General features: G+C 45.9%; 1 pseudogene; it reads right to left on the bottom strand.

Annotated features, from left to right (window-relative positions):
• Positions 1-458: 458 nt before the first annotated feature.
• LOC128111866 (60S ribosomal protein L27a-like) lies at positions 459-9369 on the bottom strand (annotated as a pseudogene).
• Between the last annotated feature and the right edge of the window lie 10690 nt (positions 9370-20059).

Below are 20059 nucleotides of genomic sequence, written 5' to 3'. Positions count from 1 at the left end.
AGACCGCTGAGCGGGTAAGAGCATTGGCTGCTCTCGCGGAGGACTTGGGTTTGATTCCCAGCGACCAGTCTGGTAGCTCACAACTGGTAACTCCAGTTCAGGGGCTCCAACGCCCCCCTCGGGTCTCTGAAGGCACTGCATGTATGTGGTGCACAAAATACACACACACACACACACACACACACACACACACACACACACACACACACACTCACACACACACACACACACACACACACACACACACACACACACACACACACGGCAAAACCAAAGAAAGGAGATACCTGAAGAAGTTGCCTTTCGGGACTGGAGAAATGGCTTAGCGGACCCGGAGTTCAATTCCCAGCACCCTCACAGCAGCTCACAACTGTATGTAACTCCAGGTCCAAAGGATCTGACACCCTCACACAGAATATGTACAGGCAAAACATCAGTGCACATTTAATAAATAAATAAATAAATAAATAAATAAATCTAATTTTTAAAAAAGTTCCCTTTCCTTGGCCTCGAAGGCAAGTGTCTTCACCTAGTGAGCAGACTCACCGGCCCAGAGCAGGTGTCTTTTACATCCAGTAACGTCAGTTTATTGCAAGGAGGTGTGGTGATATATTGTGTACCCTAATAAACTTTGCCTGCAGATCAGAGGACAGAACAAGCCACTAGATTAAACAGAGGTCAGGCAGTGGTGGCACACACCTTTAATCCTAGCACTCGGGAGGCAGAGATCCGACTGGATCTCTGTGAGTTCAAAGCCACCCTGGACTACATGAGATTGACGCAGTCTAGGAGAGAAACAGAGCCAGGCAGTGGAGGCACACACATTTAATCCCAGTGTTTGGGAAGCACACAGGCCTTTAATCCCAGCAGTAGGAAGGTTGAGACAGGAAATGACATGGCTGGGCAGAGAAAGGTATGTAAGGTGTGAGGAGACAGGAACTAGAGCCTTTTGGTTAAAGGCTTTTCCGCAGAAGTGTCCCTTTCAGATAGAGGCTTTCAGACTGAGGAGCTGGTGAGGTAAGAGGTTGTGGCTGTGGCTTGCTCTGCTTCTTTGATCTCTCAGCTGTCACCCCAGTATCAGGCTCCAGGTTTTTTATTATGAAGACCATTTAGGAATTCATGTTACAGGGAGGGAGGACCATCAACTTAGCTATGGACATCTTGTGATTCCTGAGACCCGCTCAAAAATCTAGTGGGCTGGAGAGATGGCTCCTCAGTTAAGAGTATTCGATGCTCTTCCAGAGGACTGGCGTTTGCTTCCCAGCACCCACCTGAAAAAAAAGTTTGGGTAGGCTAAACAAAAGAAAGGAGTGTGAATATCTTTGCAGCATATGTCAACATCCATCGGACAGTGTGTCCTGTGGAGGACTTACTAGTCCAAATGAGTCTTTCAGTTCCTAGCCAGCCTCTGTTCTTAGGTACCCTCATTTTAGTAATAAATTCATAGACTAGCCATGTTAGCAGAGATAGTTGCTACCCACAAATCCAACAGCAGGGACTGCTCTAGTTAGTGCATTGCTGGCAGCCTTGGCATCCACAGGAACTAAGTAAAGATCACCCTTCCTAGGGGGGGGGCATTCCTCAACTGGATCAACTAACCTTTGCCCCGCAGTGGAAGAACGACATTGTTTCCACTAGAAATGTTACTAGATTTGTCTAATCATGCTCATTTTTCTAGAACCCACATTCTCAAAGACTGGATTGCCTGAGGAGCACTTGAGGGGTTTGTAAGAAGTACATTTCCAGTCCTTACACAAACCTCCAGGTCAGAATCTCTGTCGTGTCTGGGAATATGTATGTGTCATAGAGGTTTTTTGGTAGTGGACATTGGTTTTTGTTTCCTCCAAAACTCAGGTGGAAAACCCTAGTGTTGTCCTCAGTAATCCCAGGATTCGTGGCGTAAGAAAAGACTTTGTTCTTTGCAGTCCCCCTTGTGGTGATATATTGTGTACCCTAATAAACTTGCCTGAGGATCAGAGAAGCAAAGCAAGCCACTACCAGGTCTCACCTCACCAACTCCATGCATCCTCTGACTGAAATCCTCTGAGTCCTCACCTGAAAGGGTCTCAGCTGAACTGCCTTTAGTTCCTGTCTCTTCACACGTTATATACCTTTCTCAGCACTGCCATTTTACTTCCTGGGATTAAAGGCCTGTGTGTGCTTCCCAAGCAAAGGCATGAGATCTCAAGTGCTGAAATTAAAGATGTGTGCCACCACTGCCTGACCTCTATGTCAATCAAGTGGCTGGCTCTGTCCTCTGATCCTCAGGCAAGCTTTATTAGGGTACACAATATATCACCCCACTCTCTTCCCCCTTGAGATGGCTCAGTGGGAGATCCTCACTAGATGGTGGCACCTTAAGCTGAAATTTCCCAGGTTCAGGAACTAAGCAAGCATCCATTTGTTAATTAATTAATTTATTAATAAATTACCCAGCACAAGACAGACCAAGTTGCTTTTCACTACACTACTTGATATCCTAACTGAATTTCTTCCAGAAAATACAAACTATACAGGAATAGCCAGACTGAAAAAAATCCTGTTTATTGCTCTAAAGTCGATGGAACCTGGGAGAACAGAGCCTCAAAATGAGGCAGACTAAAGTCTCCCGCAATAACTAACTTTATTCAGAGCATCAGACAATTCATACTCTGAGGGTTAAGAAGAGTCACATGAGTAAAGTATAGAATCACAAGGACAAGCTGCATCTGACAAAAATGTTTTTCCATAGAGGCATATAAACAATAACCAGTTATAATGTAATCTGAAGTAAACTCATTCCTCTTCTCTACGTCTGAGAGGGGCATGAAAGCACATTTCAAGAACAATTCTGTGTTTTAAAGAAACCGAGGTTACAAAACTCTTGTCTTGTTTTCTCACAAGCACTCATACTTGGACTGTGTTCTGACACCATGTCAGCAGGAGAAACCCACTGCTTATCAATGAATAACAAAACCACATGTACATGGGGCCCGTGTGAGCCTGGCATTATGCTCCAGGCCAATGTTCTCAACCTTCCGAATGCTGCACCCCTTTAATACAGTTCTTCATGTTGTGATCCCCAACTATAAGATTATTTCGTTGTACTTCATAACTGTAATTTTGCTACTGTTATGAATCACAATGTAAATATCTGATATACAGGATAGCTGATGTGTGACCCCCCGAGAGGGTTGAGACCCACAGGTTGAGAACCACCGCTCTAGGCTCTGATGTAAATCAGGAGCATCAAGGTTAACGATAGAGGAAAATAAACATATAAAAATGTTAGAACCAAAAAGATGTTCGAGTCCCTTCCTTTTGCAGATCTATCTGTCTTGTCTATTCAGGGGTTAGTTCCACACTTGGCAGGTCCATCCAGTTGGGAAACATCGCCAGGGGCAATGCAAACAGGACTCTAAGAATCTGGAGAGGGTCATATGACTGAATGTCAGTAGCCAAGGCTGGCCCCTATGATGAGATGGACTCAAGGGCATCCAGAGAACAGAGATGTGATCCCCAAGGTGTGTCATCAAGAATGTCAGGAATAGCAACACCCTAAATCTGTCTAGCGCTTTATGAAGCTCTAACGTGTGAGCATCCCTAAGCTCATTCTTTTACCACCCTAGACTGCTTTTCAGCTGCGGGCACTGTTGGCATGATTACTCTATACTGGGCAAGTCCTGTGTAAGACCCCAGGCTCATAGGTAAGAAGGACAGCAGAAAGGGCCTGTGAGGTGGCTCATTCACTAAAGGTGAGTTCAATCTCTGGTAACCATGTAAAGATGGAAGGAGAAAACAGACTCAACAAAGCTGTCCTCTACAGTCCATGCGTGCGCCATGGCACATGCACATCAAGCATGTTCATGTGTGCGCGCACACACACTGTCTATGTATCTAAATTAATTCATATTAAAAAGGAACAGAGCCACCAGGCGGTGGTGGTGCATGCCTTTAATCCCAGCACTTGGGAGGCAGAAGCGGGCAGATCTTTGTGAGTTGGAGGCCAGCCTGGTCTACAGAGTGAGTTCCAGGGCAGCCAGGACTGTTTCACAGAGAAACCCTGTCAAGAAAAACAAAACAAAACAACAAAAAACAAAAACAAAGAAACAAAGCAGTAGAGCCTCCAGGAAACAGCCCAGGAGAAGAAAGCATTGTATTAGAGACATGTGACTGGGACTTGGGCATAGGAGAGCTGATGGTATGAACACAGCTATGCAGGAAGTCAAGGAGGATGGTGGCACTGTAGTTGAGGACAGTCTCTTCATTTGTGACATGACCGTGTATCAATCTCATGGATAATCCGATGACCCCAGGAACCTTTGAAGTTCGCAGAGCTGCCTTTAAGGAAGCTTAATTGATGATGGCTGAAGCTGTCTTGAGGTAGCGCTGCAGATCCCAGGAAATGTGTGATGTGTTTGCAGTGACATCCTGATGGACAGAACCAAAGTAAACAGAGGTGGGACCTCCCCACCAAAAGAAACAGTGCCTAAGAGCATACTCCCTTCTGTTTCATTTTATTGATCTTTATTTCTGTTAATATTTTCATTTTTTAAAATTTAATTTTTCTTTTAAAGTAGCTTACAAAGTAATAGGTTTCCATAGGGGGTTTTCTTTGAATATTTTAAATTTATTCTTTAACAATTTCACACATGTTTACAAACTATCTCCATCATATCTAACTCAAATCCCCCCCTACACTTCAGAACCTTCCAATGCTTACCCCTCCCACCTTCATCTCTTCCTTTCATTTTTTATAAGTCCTTGAGTCTAATTAGTGCTCTTTACATATGCGTGGGTGTGGGGCCATCCCCCTGAACAGGGGCAGCCTATGAAGACAGGCGACTTTAGGACCACACTAAAACAAGATGAATTCCCATCAATTGCAAATATCTCCTCAGCTAGGATCAGAGCTTCATGGGCTTCCCTTCAATGCTGGGATGCTGACTGGCTTGATCTTGTTCAGGTCTTGGGCAGGTAACCCCAGCTGCTGGGAGTTCATGAGTACAATGACCATGTCGTATCCAGAGGACATTTTGCAGTCCTCAACCTCTCCACTTTTTACATGTTTTCTGTTCCCTCTCCTATAATGTTCCCCAAACTTTGGGTCGTGTGGGCTGTTGGTGTATTGTTCCATTTAGGGCTGAACACTCAACAGTTAATTATCCTTAGCATTTTGACCACTTCCAAGTCTGCACTGACAGCTGCTCACTGCACAAAGAGGCTTCTCTGACTGAGGTTGAGGGTAGCACTAGTCTATGGACATAATTATTTAGAAGGCAGTTTGAAACATGTCCATTTAACAACAACTACAAAACAACAGTAGGTTCCCATCTAGGGCCTATAAACTCCTGAACCGTGTATTCTTTACAACAGCGGGCATACCTTTCCTCCTCTGGAGCAAACCTCAAATCCAATCAGAAAGTGACTACTTAGCTCCTTGACAGTCATGCCATAATTGCACGAGCAAGTGTATCTTGCCTGGCAGCTTAGCACTGTAGCATTCATGGTCCACTGTTGGGTGAATTCGCTGATCATTTTTTCTGCATCAGGGCCCTATTTCCACGAACATGAAGGCTAGCCTGCAGGGAGGAAGTTTCCGTGTCAGTTCCTGACTGATTTCTCTGCGACCTGCAACCGAAGTGTGTTATGTCTTCAGCAATAATGTCTAGCTATGGTGGGCAGCCGAGAGCAACGGCAGTAGTTTGTGTTGTTTGGGGGACCTCTGAGGACTTCCTGGTCAATAACTCACAGAGGGGTAATTTTTACCAGGCTCTGAATAACTCATTTCTTCAGGGGAAAGTATTGCCCACCCATTAAGGGGACTTGGGTTCAATCTCCTAATTTTTTTTAAATTATATATATTTGGTTTTTTTCGAGACAGGGTTTCTCTGTGTAGCTTTGCGCCTTTTCCTGGAACTCGCTCTGTAGCCCAGGCTGGCCTCGAACTCACAGAGATCTGCCTGCCTCGGCCTCCCGAGTGCTGGGATCAAAGGCGTGCGCCACCACCGCCCGGCTATATCTTTCAATTAGCTTACAAATAGTGGGTTTCCATTACGATTTTTTGGTATATCCTCAGTTTTGCCTAACCATCTCACCTCCTCCCCACCACTTTTCCCTGCTTAAACCTTGACTTGGAGTAGTTCTCGTCTCCTTTCACATCACGTGCATTAACTCTCCACTCTCCTTTTAGGGCTATTTCCCTCCTCACTTTCATGTGTCCTTTCTGTTACCTGACCTTTACAGGTACTCTAGGTTAAACACACAAATCTGAAAAATTGTAGCTAAGATCCACATATGAGAGAAAGCATGTGACATTTGTCTTTCTGGGTCTGAGCTATCTCATTTAGTATAATATTATCCAGTTCCATTGATTCCCCTCTAAATGTCTTTAAAAGCATTTAAATCAGAATTTGAAATACGTCATTCCAAGATCTTCCAGCAGCATTTAAAGTTTGAATTTAATCTAAGGATCAAACTAATCTGTTGTTAGTCTTATGCGCCTGCCATAAAAAAATTCTTTTAGATTTATTATTTTATGTTTATGAATGCTTTGCCTGCACGCATGTATGTAAATCATGTATATGGTTGCTGGATCCCGTGGATGGGTGTGAGCCGCCAGGTGGGTTCTGGGAATTGAACCAGGGACCTCTGCAAGAGCAGCTAGTGCTCTTAAGCACTGAGCCGTCATCTCCCCAGCTCCCTGGACCTGCCTTTATGTGTGATTTAGTGGTTTTCTCTTGCTGCTTCCAACATACTTTCCCTGTTTTAGATATTTAGTGTTGGAATTACAATACTGTGAGGGGAGGTTGTTTCTGTTTGCTGTCCTAAATGCCTCCTACATCTGGATTGGCACCTCTCTTCCTAGCTCTGGGGAATTTTATAGTATGATTCCTTTGAAAATATTTTCTATTGATTTAGAACAAGATTTTTCTTTCTCTATGCCCAGAACTTTAGATTTGTTTTTGCGAGAGTGTCACGTGTATCTTAGAATTCCTTCTGATACCTTCTTAACATCCATCCTCTTCTTTGCTTGATCGTTCCAGCCCCTTTACCTCCTCCTCAAGCTCAGAAAGTCCCTCTTGACACAGTCGAGAACTGATGAAATGTCCCACAGAAATTTTTGTTAGACTTACGGTTTTTTTTAGTCCTGTTTTTCTTCAATATTTTTATGCCTTGTTGATTTCTTCTTTCATTTATTGTATTGTCTTCCTTATTTCCTTCAGCTGTTTATGTGTTTCTTATGGTGGTATTTTATTTGTACTGAAATGTGATTTTAATTGTATGTTAATAAATAAAGTTGCCCGGGGGTCAGAGCTATGAGAGCCATAGCAAAAGCTGGGTGTTGGTGGTGCACGCCTTTAATCCCAGTACTTGGTAGGCAGAGCTAGGTAGATCTCTGTGTGTTCAAGGATACAGCCAGCATTGGAGACACACGCCTTTAATCTCAATACCAACCATAGAAGACCTGGAGGTCTATACAGACAGGCAGTGACGAGGCAGTCATGTGGTTGGTTTACAACCAATGAGAAGGCAGAACAGAAAGTCTATATAAAGACAGACAGACAGGAAGTAGGTCTCTTTCGGAGAGGTCTCTTGCCTGAAGAGGCTAGCTGCAGCAGGCGGGTAAGGCTCTTAGCTCTGATCTCTTGGCTTTCTTCTTTGCATTGGTTCTGTGTTTCTTATTTAATAAGACGGTTGGTTACATCTACAGTTTCTTCATTCAGGAGCTTATTTCCTTCTTTCCTTCTGTGAGCATACCTACAATCATTCTTTGGAGTTCTCTGTCTGGGGTTTCATTTAACTCACTCTCTAGATGCCATTATTGCAGTCTTTGTGATTTTTGGAGGAGTTATGTTTTCTTGTCTTTCGTATTACTTAAGTTACTGCATTGGGATTTATACTCCGAGGGTTGTTTCTTTCCTTGAGATTTTAAAAACCAGTGGTACTTGTTATGTTCAACTGGAGTTGGATGAGGTAGAGTTGAGGTGTGTAGTTCAGAAAGTAGTTCCTTAGTCTAGGAGTTCAGGGTGCTTAGTGTGGACTCTATTTTATTTCCTGAATGAACAACAGTGGCAGGATGAGTGGATAGAGGGGCAAAGACTGTATGAGCCAGGGACCACAGAGTGTTTTTTTGAATAGGAGACAGAAAAAGGGTTAGAGAGGAAATTCAAATACATTCCTCTAAATACATGGCTATAGTATTTTATACACGTGGTGAGCAGGTTCTTCTAATCCTGTTGATGCATATGTGTGTGCAAAATAAACTAAAATTGGCTTCAAAGATGAATGATGCTTTTCCATTTCTGTGTGAAATAAACCTATATGAAACATGCAAAATTGAGTAAATATGGTTTTATTTAAATGAAATAGCAAAATACATTTTAAAAGGTTTGTTTCAAAATGCTTATTTTGTTTTTTTATTTTGCCTGCATGTATGTCTGTGCATCATTTGTGTGCCTGGTACCCGTGGAGCCTGGAAGAGGGCGTTGGATCCCCTGGCCCTGGGATAGTTACAGACAGTTATGAGCTGCCATATGGGTCCTGGGAATCAAACCCAGGTCCTCTGGGAGAGCAGGCAATGTTCTTAACCTCTGAGCTCTCTCTCCAGCCCCTTGCAAATGCCTTAAGTATTCATGTTGATAATCGGTTTTCTTTCCTTTTTCTTTCTGTGTGCATGGAAAATGTTTAGCATTTAATGACCCTCCCTGGGTAGCTTCGAGCCACCAGGACACAGGCACCTCCAACACTTTCCACCGTCTCCTCAGTTCCTCTGCTGAAGAGTCTGGTTGTCTTGGTGACAGGTTGCTTAGGGAGCTTTCCCTTCCCCAGAACTCTGGGGTAGCCCAATCGCACAACATGGACGATGAGAGCAGTTCCAGTCTTGTTTTTTTCTGCAGCGTTGACCCGTGTCTGCTCACTGCCCAGTGTCCACAGTTTATCCGGGCTGACAGTCAGGCAGGAGCTCTGGTTCCCCTTCAAGCGGTAATGCCTCATACCAGCTCTCCCAGAGTCACCCGGATGATACTTGTCGACGTCGATCCTGTGGTGATGCGTGCTTCCAGCCGTCCGGAGGCCTCCCGGATGTTTGCGGTGCTAACCGAAGCTGCTGTGGCTCATGTGGCCCTGGAGTTTCTGGGTCTTCCTCAGTCTGGATGGCATGGTGGTGGCAAAGAGGAAAGAGAGAAATACTCCCAAGTCTCAGAGGTAGCAGACTGATAACTGATTTTCTTAGCTTATTACAAAGTTATTTATCTCTTCATTTACTTGTTTTTTTTGAGACCAGGTCTCCTTATGAAGCCCTGGCTGTCTTGGAGCTCACTATCTAGACCAGGCTGGCCTCAAACTCACCGAGATCTGCCTGTGTCCGTCTCTTGAGTGCTGGGATTAAAGGTATGTACTACCATGCCTTGGTACAGTAAGTATTTTTACAGTAAGTATTCCAGTTCCCTCTAGTGATTACTTGTAACTTGGATTTTTGCACTTCAAGATATGTACAGGCTTAAGTTTTGGTTTACAGAACAAAACTTTGCAAAAGATAAAGATTCGGTTTAGGAATGTAGATTATTCCCAAAGTTCCTAGGCCAGTGCTTTAACACTCGGAGTGGGAGATGAAGAAGGTACCAGCAGCAGCAATAAAGAGAAAATGAGTGAGGTCCTGCACCTCCAGATGCAAGCTCAGCTCTCTTTTTGGGTAAACTATTTTAATGCACTATGCTTTAAATCAACCTTCCTTCTCCTCCTCTCCTCCTCCTCCTCCTCCCTCCTCCTCCTCCCTCCTCCTCCTCCCCCTCCTCCTCCTGCTCCTCCTCCCTTTCTTCTCCTCCTTCTCCCCTTCTAATCCTCCTCTTCTCCTCCTCTCCTCCCCATCCTCCCCCTCCTCCTTCTCCCCCTCCCCCTCTTCTCTGTCTTCCTCTCCTCCTTCTTTGTGTGTGGGAGATTCGATTAGGGCCTCATGCGTACTAGGTACCTGCTTATCCACTGATCTATACCCTAAGCCCTGAATTCTAAATTTGTAATCGCCTTACAACGTGAAGGCAAAGTATGTGGTCTCTGTGTAAAGATGGGGTGAGCTGGAGCTGTAAGCACAGCACCATCCTCCAAGGAGTTTCATCTCGGTTAGTATGATGGCTCAGTCAGTTTGCCTCCAAAGATAAAACCTGTACCGAAGCTGCAGACAGACAAGGACTGAGAAGGAAGTGGGGTTCTTCTTAGACACGGTCTGTCTGTTGGTATGAAGCGGTTTAGTCCAGACTAGAGTTGTAATCACCATCCTTCCTCAGACTCCTAAGTGCTCTGGTTATAGGTGTATAAGGATGCTACCATGAGAAGGATCTTTAAGGCAGCTCCAATGTCTCAGTCAAGATGTCTCTTTTATATGCTAGAAAAGGCCCCGTACTTGTATGTACAGCCTTTACTTTTCTTTCCCACTAGATAAAAAAAGGAACCAAACAAAATTATAGTTTGACCGGTTAAAACTTGGGAGACTTGCAAATGTCCTCCAGCGTGGCTTCATTCTGCCATCTAGTGGGCAAGAAGAGAAAAGCCGGACCAGAGCAAAATTAGTTTGTCACGAGTTTGCTGTGATTGTCATTTACCAAGTGTTTTCTGGTTAGTGTAGTGGGGTGGCAATTCTTGGCTGTCAACTTGACTATATCTGGAATGAACTACAATCCAGAAATGGAGGGCACACTTGTGATCCGGATCCTGAGGCTGGAAGACACACCTTTAATCTGGGCTACCCCTTCTGCTGGAAGCCTATGTAAGGACTATGGAAGAAGGAAGGGATTGTTCGTTCTTGCCCTGCTTGCCCTGACCTTGTCAGCACATCCATTCCTTCACTGGTGCTTCCGAGGATGAAGACGGTGGCAGCCAAGTCTCCCCCAATGGGAGGAGAAGCAGCATACTTCGTGTCTAGTGATGCTCATGCTCTTATTAGTGCTGACGGCGCTGGCCGGTGCAGCTCACCTGCCCCAGCTTCTGTGATGCGTCAGACACCGGCACGTGTGCTTTGTGATCTTTCTACTGTCCAAACAGAGTGGTTCTCACTTTAGGAACAGACCCTTATGACCTCCCGGGAAAAGTTCTACCATGCTCACCCCTGCATGGTGAATTCCACTGATTGGCTGCTGGACACTCGGGAGTCACTTTCCTTTCCTGCAAAAAATAGTTTTGCACCATTTTGTGGACACAGGAAAGAGAGAGCATCTGTGGAAGCAGAGCTGGAGGGGAGCAGGTGGGCCTATTGGTACCTTAGGATTTGAGCTTCGGCTTTTTGAGCGCAGGATCTAGAAATGCATCGAGATTCCTACCTACCCATTGGACTGTAAAGTTTATGTGGGTAATCTTGAAAACAGTGGTAACAAGGCTGCCTTAGAACAGGCGTTTGGCTATTATGGACCACTCCGAAGTGTGTGGATTGCTGGAAACCAGCCACCCCGCCCCTCCCCCGACTTTGTTTTCCTTGAGTTTGCGGATCCTGGAGATGCCCCGATGCTGTCCGCAAGCTAGATGGAGGAACACTGTGTGGCTGCGGCGCAAGCTAGATGGAGGAACACTGTGTGGCTGCGGAGCAAGCTAGATGGAGGAACACTGTGTGGCTGCGGAGCAAGCTAGATGGAGGAACACTGTGTGGCTGCGGCGTAAGCTAGATGGAGGAACACTGTGTGGCTGCGGCGTAAGCTAGATGGAGGAACACTGTGTGGCTGCGGCGTAAGCTAGATGGAGGAACACTGTGTGGCTGCGGAGCAAGCTAGATGGAGGAACACTGTGTGGCTGCGGCGTAAGCTAGATGGAGGAACACTGTGTGGCTGCGGCGTAAGCTAGATGGAGGAACACTGTGTGGCTGCGGCGTAAGCTAGATGGAGGAACACTGTGTGGCTGCGGCGTAAGCTAGATGGAGGAACACTGTGTGGCTGCGGCGTAAGCTAGATGGAGGAACACTGTGTGGCTGCGGCGTTAGAGTGGAACTGTCAAGTGGTTGAAAAAAGACGTCGAAATCGTGGCCCACCTCCCTCTTGGGGTCGGCCCCCTCCAGGCGACTCCTGTAGGAGGGGTCCTCCACTTCGGCACAGTTCTCCAAGGAGAAGCTTCTCTTGAAGCTGGAGGAGGTCACTTTCGAGAGATAGGAGAAGAGAAAGGTCTCTGTCACTGTGAGAGAAATTACAGGACGTCCGATCCTGCTCTAGATCTCTCGTGGCAGATCTAGGTCAAATGAAAGGAAGTAGAAGACCAGTTTGCAAAAGAAGTGGTGCACAGGAAATACCTTCATTTGACAGGAGTGTGCACGGGAAATTCAAGCTTTGCATGAGACCTCACAGGCTTGGTGCATTTTTAAGATGTTTTAGCTGTTCAGATTTGTTTCGTCTCTTGGAACAGTGGCACACACATAACGATGTAATTCTCTATGGTTTCAAGTGGGTTGTAGGAAGCGTGTAATATCAAAAATTGTTACTTTACAATGCTCTTAAGCAAGGTTGAATTTGCTTTGAACGTTAGCTTTTCATAGACTGAAGTAAACCTAGATCCTGCCCAGTTAAAGTGGGGTGTGCTAATGATACAGAAAGAGCTGGCGGCAATTGAATAAAGCCGTAGATTCTCCAGTAGCTGGGATATGCTGTGGAGCTGTGGGCGAAACAAGAAGCAGCCTTTCAATATGCTCTAAAAACACAAGCAAATGGGTACAGGGTAGGAACGGCACCCAGAAGGCTTCAGAAGACGTTCCTTACTGGTTGCTATATATGGACACACAGCTGTTTTTAGCATTCTTTATTTGGAAATGGAAGACTTTAAGATTCCAGTGTCAGTTTAAGGGTACATTGTAAGAGCTGAACTTTGGAATAACTGCAAGATTTCTTTTTCATGCTGTCATTTGTAATAAGTTTGTGAGAATCCTTGGGATTAAAGTTTTGGTTTCAAATTATTGTTTTATTTGGGAAAAAAAAGGAATAGTTTTGATGAAGGAGTGTTGTACATGGTGGCTCTGTGGTCCCCGGCAGCATTGGAGATACTGAGGCTATTGACTCTGGAGATACAACTCTTTCAGTTCATGCGGAGGATAATCAAAGGTTCTCCAACATTCATAGGCTGAAACTGTAGCATGTGAGGTGAGGCATTCGGACCGCACACTCTGAGTGGTGGCGTTCCTCCAACATTCACAGGCTGAAACTGTAACATGGAAGGTGGGTCATTTGGATGGGAACAGTGCCCACATAGATGGCCAGCAGACTCCTTGGCACCTTGCTGGGAACACAGCTAGAAGCTGCCACTCACAATCTGGAAAGCAGTCCTTTGCCAGATCCATGACCTTTGACTGCCTAGTGCTCAGGACCGTAATGCAATTTTGTGTTTTGTAAGTCACTCAGTTTATAGTGTTTTGTTACAACAGCCTAAACAAGCTAAGATGGCCATCTGCTTATCCTGTCGATCACAATATGATCATTTCCTATGTGAATATGTCAGAGCTTCAGCTGGCATACTATGTTAAGAGAAAAGCTTCAGGATTCTGACTACTTGCTTCAGGAACTGCTGCGTGGATCACTTGGTTTGACCACTGGATAATCTGTTGCTTACAACAGAAACACAGTACAGAATATTTGAAACCTGAGCCTTGCCCTGAATCAGGAAAGTGTCTGTGCTTGATGATGCTTGCCGAGGGCAGAGGGCCTGATCCAACCCAGAGGGGCTCTGATGGTCACATGTCACAGGTGTGTGACTAGAGGAGCCTTCCCTGCATCAGTCATTGAATGATGTCTCCAGGTACTTCATCAAGTGCTCTGGGACACACCCACTCTGGCCCAGAGGACATGCGTCTTCTTCTCCAGGGTCTCGAGCATGACAGCCATTCAGAAAACAGTTGTCTGCCGAACTATTGTTATGGTATGTTATTAACGCAGCTTGTAAGTAAGATGAGAAGATGACTCTCTGTGAGTAAAATTTTTGCCATTTTTAATGAAAAAATAAGACAGGAAAGTGAGACAAAAGTCTCTTAAAACTTTCGGAAGAATTGTTCTGTTGTGGGTTAGCCAACGGAGAGGACTGCTCAGACATGGGTTCAAGGCAATAGGAAGTCTTTGCTAGCCGGCCAGTGACTACACTGGGTGTTCATGACCCAAGTTAAGTCTGAGCCTTCCTCGGGGTGAGCTTTAAAGCTCAGAAACCATGTCCTGAGCTGACACACCACAGTTAGCAAGAACAGTCAGCCAGAAGCAGAACAACAGAAGCCAAAAAGCAAGGTTAGTACATCGAGGGACTTTCCCAGAGCTGTGGACTTGGATGGAGGAGGTCTTGGTTCTTGTTTTGGCAGATGTTGCTGCTTATGTGCTGGGTTCCAAGGCCTGAATGGTACTTCCATCATGGCGTCCATTGTGCTAAGGTCTGGGGCTTGTTACAATTCAGATCCCTTATAGCTTTTTTGTTTTGTTTTGTTTTCTAGACAGTTTCTCTGCATAAGAGCACTAGCTGTCCTGAAACTAGCTCTGTAGACCAGGCTGGCCTCGAACTCACAGAGCTCCACCTGCCTCCCTAGTGATGGGATTAAAGGCACGCGCCACTACCTGGCTTCCCTTACAGCTTTTTGATGTTGCCTTACTGTTCCCAATAGGAAGTAGACGAAAGGATACGAGTGCTGGTTGTTCGGGGGAAGAGTCATGAGCCATGGTTACCAGAGTTAGAATGGGCTGTATTAGAGAGAAGAGGGGGATAGGACAGGAGAAGCCAGGCCTGGCAAAAAGACAGAGGGGGGGAAGAGATGGGGGGGGGGGGGGGGACATGGCGCTGCCTTATAAAGGCCAGGACGCATCTGCGCACATAGGCCCATGCGCAGAGATCATGAGGTCACGTCCGTGTAACTACGTGACCACACAACCGTGGGGCGTGAGTCACGCAGGACGTATGACCCAGAAATGACTAGGCGGAGATGACTAAGTGTCCTGCCGGGCATGCACGACCATGGGGCGTGGTTGGAATTCCTATCAGTAGAGAACATGAATAAGGCCCCAGTTCCATTCAGTTTGGTGTTCTGAATGCCACATGCTGTGTTTTATGTGGTATTAGAGGAAAACCAACCAAATTAACATTTCTAGAGCTTTTCAGAACCAGCCTGAGAACGCAAGAGGTCAGCAATTTCTCCTATATTTCCCCAAGGAAAAGACACACACACACACACACACACACATACACACACACACACACACACACACACACCACAGAAAACAACAAACAAACAAGCAAACTAACACTATGCAGGCTCAGAGAAGTTTTCTCCCCTCCCTGCCCCTCCCTTCCTGTCCTGTGACTTTTTCTCTTTTCTTACCCTCTCCAGGTAAGGATCTAGTTCAAGCCTTGCATGTAGAAGGTAAGAGCTCAACCAGTGAGTTCACCAGCACCTTTTTACCTTAAAAAAATTCCTATCACTTATCTAAGTCTTGGAATGCAGAGTTCTTTCCTTTGTACAAAGGCCTATGCCATGTGTGTTACTAATCTGCTATAACAAAGACCAAACGGTGGTGTGACTTAAAAAGTGTGCCGCCTCTTGTGACATCCGGGATATATCAGAAGAAATACTCCCCAGAGCTGTTCAGGGTTCCCTGGATTCTGTATCTGCTTTCCACACCTTCCCCTGGAACACTGTCTTTATGGGGCTCATCTTAGGGTTTCTGCTGCTTTGATAAAATACCGTGGCCAAAAGCAAATTGGGGAGGAAAGGGTTGATTTCAGTTTACAACTCTCAGGTCACTTAAAGAAGTCAAGGCAGGAACTGAAGCCCAGCCTGCGCTCGCTCTCTCTCTCTCTCTCTCTCTCTCTCTCTCTCTCTCTCTCTCTCTCTCTCTCTCTCTCTGCTTTTTCGAGGCAGGGTTTTTCTGTGTAGCTTTGGAGCCTGTTCTGAAACTTGCTCTGTAGACCAGGCTGGCCTTGAACCAGCAGAGATCCGACTGCCTCTGCCTCCTGAGTGCTGAGATTAAAGGAGTGCCCCGCCCCCCACTATCAGCCTGCTCCCTTATGTCATCCATGATCACCTGTCCAGAGGTAATACCACCCACAATGGGCTGGCCCTTCCCATCTCAATCATCAAGGAAGAAAAACAAAACAAAACAAAACAAAAACCACGTCTCCCCCCACCTCCACAGGCTTACCTACAGGGCAAACTGGTGGGAGCATTTTCTCAATTGAGGCTTTCTTCCCAGATGACTCCATCTAATACAGTAGCCATCGGAGAAATGCAGATCAAAACCTTGTTGTGACTCCAGCTTACCCCAGTCAGAGTATTGTTCATAAGAAATAACGATGAATTCTGTCAAGGATGTAGACAAACAGGAACCCTTACGCACTGCTGATGAGAATGAAAGCTAGCCCGGCCTCTGTGAAAACCAGTCTGGAGGGTTCTCAAAACAGGAAAAATAGATCTACCGCACACAGCCTGGCTCTACCTACTGCTGGGTGTTAACCCAGGTCAGCACGTCACGGAGGTGTCTGCACGCCAACGTTTCCTGCAGCTCTAGTCCAGCGGACTAATTTAGGTGGCCAACAACAGAAGCTGCTCAGAGAAAACGTGGTTAGATATGCTCAGTGGAATTCCTTTTCAACTGTACAGAAGAATCAGGTTACGTGGTGTGCAGGAAAATGTGTGTAACTGAAGACAGCTGTAGCGAGTGAGTGGAGCCAGTCTCGGAAAGACAAGTGGTATGGGTGTTCCCTCATCTGCGGCTCCTGCGTCATATAAACTTACACAAAATCCTGTAGGAATATATAAAACACAAGTGAGAGTGTCTAGGAGAAAGAAGAGCCCAAGTGGGGGGGGGGGGTTAGAAAAGGGTGGGGTGGGGGGCATGAAAGGGAGTGTGCTCAAAGTGGAATGAATAGACACTTGTATGAGAATTCTAAAAAGTAAAATGCAAGGGTGGTCCGAAGACACGGAGTTTCAACACATGAGCCTAAGTTTGCCCATCTAAACCACGCAGGCCCGAGTCAGCACCGGTCTAGCAGGAGAAGCTGGTGACTGCTGACCACTGACACAGGTACCTCAGTTCCCATCTGAGCTGCCTTGGGTGAAGGACAACTGTGCATCTGCCTTTGGAGAATGTATAGGCTGTTATTTTATTTTAATTTTCTTTCCTGGTACCAGGGATAGAGATGGGGGTCAGTGTACCACTCTACCACTGAGTTATTCATCTAAGACAGAGACATTTTTATTTCTTGAATGTTCCAGGATTTGGGGTCCTGCAGGATAGACCCACTCTTCCACAGTATTATGTCTCAAAATACGATTTTATGTTTAGTTATTTCAGTAAAAAAATTTTTTAAAGTCATAATTAAGCAATAATACATAGCAAAATTTAGCCACACTTAAGGGAACTCAGTCGTCTGGCCTTTTGCTTAAGTATCTTACTTCACATGGAGACAAAGGTTTGAACTGTGGACATGAGCGCCTGAAGGAAATAATCAAATTTCTGTGGCTATTTCATTCTGGGCAGTAATAATCTGTCCTAAGAAAAATGAACCTCAAGACATGTGTGGTTTGATGTTTTCCCCTTGTAGTCTCTAAGCGAGCATCTGTTTCCACAGAATACCGTCTGTGGTGGGAGGCGGATCCTCCTGAGGCCTCATACAATGACAGGCTTTCACAACGCCGCCGCTGGCTGACTGCCAGAGCCAGCCAAGTATTGGTGTAGTTTTAGGGTGAAAGTCACACCACCTTGTGCAAGAGTTAGAACCTGCTGAAACCAGCAGTGCAGCAGGGTGGGGGGTCGGGGTCGGGGTCGGGGGTGGGGGGCGGGGGCAGGTGTCCAGAGCTACTCTGGAGTGTATAAAGGAGAAGCGGTGAGGGCCATGAGGCACGAGAAAGCATATGCCCTTTGTGGTCAGAGAGATCCAGCTTCATGCCTTGGGTATGTTTCTCTTGCTCTTACTGGATTCTGGATCCTTCATTAAGTGGGAGACAACCATAGCTATATCTCCAAGGGGAGACTGAACATGGCCATTCATTCATTCCTTGATTCAACATTGGTTGTTACTTACTTTGTTACAAAGCACTACTCTCGGGGCTAGGGAACGTAACCCCAAATAGGCAAAGCCCCTCCCCAGCATGTTTGCGTTCCAGTAAGGAGCAAGAGACAGTCGCACACGTACAAAATAGTAAGAAAAACGCTACGGTAAGGATAAAGACTGAGACGGCTGTGAGTTGCTATCGTTCCCCTCTCTCCTCCACTTGACACGATTTGCCTGGGAACTTTCCAGAGCCGTGTATTCACACCTAACAGCCCTTGGGAAGGGGCTCATGTCTTAATCTTCATAGCCTAATTTCTCTAGAAACATCTGTGTATTAAAAGGAAGGCAAGCTGGGTGGTGGTGGTGGTGGTGGTGGTGGTGGTGGTGGTGCATGCCTTTAATCCCAGCACTCAGGAGGCGAGGCAGGTGGATCTCTGTGAGTTCGAGGCCAGCCTGGTCTACAGAGCGAGTTCCAGGAAAGGCACCAAGCTAGACAGAGAATCCCTGTCTCGAAAAACCAAAAAAAAAAAAAAAAAAAAAAAAAAAAAGAAAACACCAAAAAAACGTACTTGGACTTCCCTTTCTTGGAGGGCTTGACAATGCTGTCCCATCCACCAGTAAAGGCAGACTCTTAGGCTCTGTGTGGCCAGTGAAAGGGTGTAGTTGGCAGCAGCAGACTCTTGCCCAGCCTAGGCCTAGGAGCGTTCTGTTTCTTTTTTCTTTTTCTTTTTGTTTGTTTTCAAGACAGGTCTCTCTGTGCAGCCTTGACTGGCCTGGAACTTGCTTCTGTAGACCAGGCTGGCCTCGCTCGAACTTACAGAGACCCACTTGTCTCTGCTTCCTGAGTGCTGGGATTAAAGGTGTACACCACCACTGCCTGGCTGCATTCTGTTTCTAAAGGTCTTACTGAAGATGCTGCTTACATCCAGAGCTTCTGGAATCATGATTCAATTTATTGGATTTGTGCTCCTGAGAACCAGCTCTGTTCCTAAGGGGGGGAAAAAAAAAGACGTGGGTTTGTGGAGAGGTCTCAAGATATTGCCTTTCCAACCTCAAGCCTTCTAGGAATAGCTTAGCGGGAGGTGACTGTCGGTGCTCTCGGTGTAGAGCTGGACTTCCTAATTGACAGAAAAGGCGTATACTTAAAGGGCTGGGAAGGTGAGGTTTATCTATACACAGAAAATTAGTTTTCGAAATTTTATTTTGACATTTGGAACCAGAAAAATCTTAAAAGATGGTGCTCTGATGTCAATGTAAGCTTTCTGTGATATTGGCTTGAATTATATAGGGACTGTGGATTTTAGAATTTGGAGCTGCTAATGGCTTTGAACTTGCCCCATACCACATCAGGAATTTTCCTGTACCTCAGCTCTCAGAAGTCATATACATCAGCATTATCAACCTGTGGGTCATGATCCCTTTCACAGGGGTCACATAAGACCATCAGAAACATTAGATATTTACATTATCATTCATAACAGTAACAAAATTACAGTTATGAAGTAGCAATGAGAATAATTTTATGCTTGGGGATCACCACAACATGGGTTGTGGTGTATTAAAGGGTCGCAGCATTAGGGAGGTTGAGAACCACTGATATACATGGTCTTTCTTCAATATGGGATCCAGGCCAGAGAGTAGAGGATGCCTTCTACTTCTTATCCTAGTGCAGCCCCCTCTGAAATACGGATGTCTGAACCCCATAGCCTCACGTTTAGTTACGCACAATGAGCAGAAGTACGATGTGAGAATTAGTGTGCTGACTGACCAAGGCAAACTTGCCGGACAGGGAGGTCTCCTGACCACGGAACGATTCAGTCTACTTGAGGACGTCTCTCATTACATTCAGAAGCCTCTTGTTTTTATTGTCGTCCTTACCCTTGCCCCATCAGTCGCTCTGGTAGAGTGCGGCCAAAGCCTGGGGACATGAGGACTTGGCTAAAGCTCTACTTGGCTTCCCAGACCCAGGCTGGATTAAACCAGGGTCCCTGGGGTGGAGACTTAGGGGAGCGGCCAGGGGCAAGGGGCCCACTCACTGGCTGCTCTCCCTCCCTTGGGCTGGCCAATGGTGAAATGGGGACTGCCAGAGTCACTC

This window comes from Peromyscus californicus, unplaced genomic scaffold (genome assembly GCF_007827085.1).
Source record: "Peromyscus californicus insignis strain IS unplaced genomic scaffold, ASM782708v3 Scaffold_16__1_contigs__length_79575227, whole genome shotgun sequence".
Lineage (NCBI taxonomy): Eukaryota > Metazoa > Chordata > Mammalia > Rodentia > Cricetidae > Peromyscus > Peromyscus californicus.
Note: the sequence above shows the minus strand (reverse complement) of the source record. Positions and strands in the feature narration are given on the sequence as shown.